Source organism: Vidua chalybeata, unplaced genomic scaffold (genome assembly GCF_026979565.1).
Source record: "Vidua chalybeata isolate OUT-0048 unplaced genomic scaffold, bVidCha1 merged haplotype scaffold_203_ctg1, whole genome shotgun sequence".
Lineage (NCBI taxonomy): Eukaryota > Metazoa > Chordata > Aves > Passeriformes > Viduidae > Vidua > Vidua chalybeata.
The window spans coordinates 12419-17147 of NW_026530365.1; the positions used below are offsets into that span (position 1 = coordinate 12419).

At 51.3% G+C, this 4729-nt stretch overlaps 1 long non-coding RNA gene across 1 annotated transcript; it reads left to right on the forward strand.

Annotated features, from left to right (window-relative positions):
* Positions 1-3772: 3772 nt before the first annotated feature.
* LOC128783326 (uncharacterized) lies at positions 3773-4429 on the forward strand. Its single transcript, XR_008429082.1, has 2 exons — positions 3773-4037; positions 4255-4429. It is a non-coding gene; the product is annotated as an uncharacterized LOC128783326 (long non-coding RNA).
* Positions 4430-4729: the final 300 nt, after the last annotated feature.

Below are 4729 nucleotides of genomic sequence, written 5' to 3' on the forward strand. Positions count from 1 at the left end.
ATCTGCATCTGAAAGAAAGGTAGGAGTAATGTCAAATGGCTGCAGGATAACTTAACAGCACCAAACATGTCAATCTACAAATACAATCTAGAGCCCAACTACACCCTGCATCAGAAATTTCAACTCCTGGGACTTGTCCTGTTACAGGCTTATGCAGCAGGGCAGAGCAGGTCCGGGACAAATATGTGCAGACACCCGTGACACGGGACAGAACGTGACGAACGAGGGGACGCGACAGGGGGAGAGAGATCTCGGCGAGAAGAACGCCGGCGAGCGCCGGGAGAATGCGGAACGAGACGACCTAGAGACCTGAGACGGACGGCTCGGAGCCGATGAGGCTCAGGGAACCCTGCAGGAACAAGATGCTAACAGAATGATTTCTTAAGAGAACCGCAGAGATGAATGTCCAACAATCTTACGGTCGAAAGGCTCTAGCTACCTTCGCATTCTTATCGGTCCTAAGCAGCTATAATGGATCATTGCGGTGTGTGGCTGTTGACACGGCTCAGAGCAAGACCTTAAAAGACATCTGACCGGATGCTTCTAAAGACAGATGCGATTCCAATGTCTGTCAGGGCTCCCGAGACAAAAGTCCTAAGGCGCTGGGGCCAGGCCAAGGAAGGCAAAGATCACAGATGCCAAGAATGAGGCCAGGGTGACCCATATGCTCCTCAAAGGGCTAAGGTAAAAAAGATAAAGGACATGAGGGACCCAAACAACACAGAATGCACGAGAGACAAGTGACACGACACACACAGGAACTGCTCTGCCCAATGCACCTCAGCGCTGCGATCAAAAGAGACGCTTTCCCTTTAGGTGGGTTAAGGGAACATTTCTTGGACATCCCCATCGCTAAAACGGAGACAAAAACCCCTCCCGGGGAGTCCCAACCCAGCACCCCGCTTCCATCCCCTCTGTAGCCCACGACTTATCTCGCACGCATCCGGGGATGCGAATCCCTGTCGGGTGCAAAAGAAGGCCGCCTCCCCGTCTGGGAAGTTCCAGCTGTCACCAGGCTGTTGGCTCTTACTCTGCCAAGAGAAAGAAAACCAAACATCAGTGCACAATCTTAACAGCACATGGGCCAAAACCTGACAATTCTGCTACTCACCGTCTCCTAAGAAGCACCAGTGCTCGGGCCGGACTCTTCGGCCACGCTCGGAGGCCGACGCCATTGTCGCAAGGTACGCCTAGGTTAAGTGGAGACAAGGTGACTGGGCATTCCTGAAACATGAGTGGACCCTCGTTCCTCCTCCTTACCTCCCCGACTCACTGCAACTCCTTGGCCATTCCCGTGGGCTACCCAGAGGGGACCTTGAAATAGAAAATTTGAAGGCTTCATCACAGGGTCCTGTACTACTTCCAGAGGGCTCAAAAGCACAGGAAACCCGGTCCATCGGCCAGTTGGTGACGGCGCTTGGCATACTCCAGGTGGATTCCCTAAAGCACACAAATGAGAACGGATGCTTAGAGTTGCACCAAAAATTGTGACGTGAGCAAGAACAACTGCTTCTGTCCGCTGCTCACCTGCCACGCTTGACCTTGTCTGCTGCTATCTGCCTCGACTTCCTAAAAATAAAGACAAAGACGAGTGCTGTCACATGGTCACCATTTATGCTTCCCCTGCAAACACAAACAGCAACTGACCTGCTCATGAGAACCCCCTTGACCTGGGATTGGGGGACTCTGCCACAGATTTAATCCATCTGCATCTGAAAGACAGTTACAACTAATGTCAAATGGCTACAGGATAACTTTACAGCACCGATCGTGTCATGTCAATCTACAAATACAATCTGGAGCCCAACTACACCCTGCATTACAAATTTCAAGTCCCCCGAACTTGTCCTATTACAGGCTACGCAGCAGGGTAGAGCAGGTCCAGAACAAAGACGTGCAGACACCCGTGACACAGGACAAGACGTGACAAATGAGGGGACACGACACGGAGAGAGAGCTCTCGGAGAGAAAAATGCCTGCGAGGACCGAGAGATTGCGGAACGAGATGACCTAGGTGAGATTGACGGCAAGCCGGCGTGGGTCAGAGAACCCTGGAGGAACAAGATGCTAACGGAATGATTTCTTCAGAGAATCACAAAGATGAATGCCCAAGGATCTTATGTAAAGAATCTCTAGCTAGCTTGGCATTCTCACAAGTCCTAATCTGCTCTAATGGATCGTTGCGGTGCGCAGCTGTCAACACCGTTCAGAACAAGACTTCAAAAGACATTTGAGAGATGCAATTCAGATGCCTGTCTGACCTCCAGAATCAAGAGTCCTATTGCATTGGTGCCTGTCCAAGGAATGCAGAGATCACAGATGCCATGAGGCCAGGTTTCTGATAGGCCCCTCCAAGGGCTAAGGTAAAAGTCATATGACATGATATACCCAAACACACAGAATGCACAAGAGACACGTGACACAACACACACCAGGATTGCTCTGCCCTGAGCACCTCAGCACTGTGATCAAAAGAAACACTTTCCCTTTAGGTGGCCTAAGGGGACGCTTCTTGGACATCCCCGCCACCAAAGCTGACTGAAAAAGCCCTCCCAGCGCCTCGCTTTCATCCCCTCTATTGTTCGTAGCCCTTGACTTATCTCTAGGACGTCCGGGGATGAGAATCCACATTGGGTGCAAAGGAAGGCTGCCTCGCCTCCTGGGAATTTCCTGCAATCTCCGGGCTGTGGTCCCTTGCTCAGCTACAATCGAGAAAACCAACACTGTGTGATCTTAGCTGCACGATAGACAAAACCCACCAATTCCGCTACTCACCGTTCTCCTAAGAACACCCGGGTGCTCGGGCCGCACGCTTTGGCCGTGCTCAGAGGCTGACGCAGTCATCACAGGGCATGCCTAGGTGAAGAAGAGACAAAGTGATGTGCCATTGCTGAAACCTAAGTGGACCCTGGCTCCTCCTCCCGATCTCCCTAACTCACCGCAAATCCTCAGCCGTTGCCAAAGGCTACCTGGATGTCACCTTGAAACACAAGATTTCAAGGCTTCATCACAGAGTCCTGAAATATTTCCAGACGGCTCACAAGCACAGGAAACCTGGTCCATCAGCCAGATGGTGATGGGGGTTTGGCATACTCCAAGTACACGGCCTAAAACACACAAATGAGAACGGAGGCTTAGAGTTGCACCGGAAATTGACACCTGAGCGAGAACAACTGCTTCTGCAACCTGCTCACCTTGATTGCTGACATCCGGATTTAATGCCTAAATATAAAGACAGAAAACAGTGCTGTAACACACAGTCGCCATTTACACTTCCACTGCAGAGAGAAATGGTGACTGACCCGCCCAGGGAACCCCCTCTCCAGGGATGGGGCGCTCCGCCACGGATTTAATCCGCCCGCATCTGAAAGAAAGTTAAGCTGCAGCATAACTTAACAGCTCCAGACACCTTACGTTAATCTAAGAATACCATCTAGACTCCAACTATACCCTGCATTACAAATTTCAAGTCCCTGGGACTTGTCCTATTACACCAGGCAATGCAGCAGGGCAGAACAGCTTCGGGACAAATAGGTGCTTACACCCGTGACACAGGACAGGACGTGACAAACGAGGGGACGCTAAAGACAAACAACACATTACGTTAATAAGATTGTGACAGAAGGACGATAGAAATCTTACTGGCAAGAAGAATAACGGCAAGGACCGAGAGGATGCCGAAAGAGTTGCCTGATGCTATGGCAACGGTGGATGGCGGAAGCTCTAGGGAGCAAAAGAAAAGACTGACAGAGTGACCTGTTAGTCACAATGATCGAGTTGACCATGAGACAATGCTACATTTAGAATGCTCTCTGTATCCCTACAATCTTAGAAACACCAGGACGTTACAACTCCTGGCTGGAAAGGATGGACGGTGACATTGCTGGGAGCAAGGCCTCAAAAGTCATCTGACTCGATGCTTCTGAACTGGGACTCGGAGACGTGGCCGAGGCCGCCGGGAAAAGAACAAACCGTATCGGCGTCGTGCCGAGAAGCGTGAGCGTTCGAGAACCTAGAGATCGTGGCCGATGCTTGCGGTAAGGCCCTCGAGGGGAAAAGGCAGATACGTGATCCGAGGCACCCCAATGATACGCTACGAAACACGGTACACGACACAACACGACACAGACCGAAACTGTTCTGCACTGCACGCCCTACAGCTGCAGTCAAAAGTAGGGCCTCTCCCTTGAGCTGTCCTAAAAGCCCCTTAGAGGACATCCCTTGACCCTCCGCTAATTTTTAAATCTGTCCCAGGAACTTCCAGTCCGCTACCCGACGATCATCCCATCTCCGGGCCGTGGCCCGTGACTTATCTTTCGGATGACTGGCGACGTGAATCCACGTTGGACCTGAAACCAGTCGGCCTCGGAAGGCCCCGTGATCGCCGGTTATCCTCTTAGTGAGCTACAATAAAGAACACCAAAACCAATGTGTGACTGTAGTGCTATGTGGGCCAAATCCCAGCGAGTCAGCTCCTTGACCTCTCCTAAGTATGCCTAGGTCCTCAAGGCTCCAGCTTCATCCCGAGTCCAAGGCCATAGCTGTTATGACTAGCACCTGGCTTAGAGAGATCCAAAGTTACATGATATTTCTGTGAGTGCTGTAGATGAGCTGGGGTGCCCCAAGACATGTGAATGCCTCTGCCATGCTTGCTAAAAACCTTGGGGGGTCCTCAAATAGACACCATTTCTCACCCTGCTGCCTTCAAACCCCCCCTCCCCCAATAACT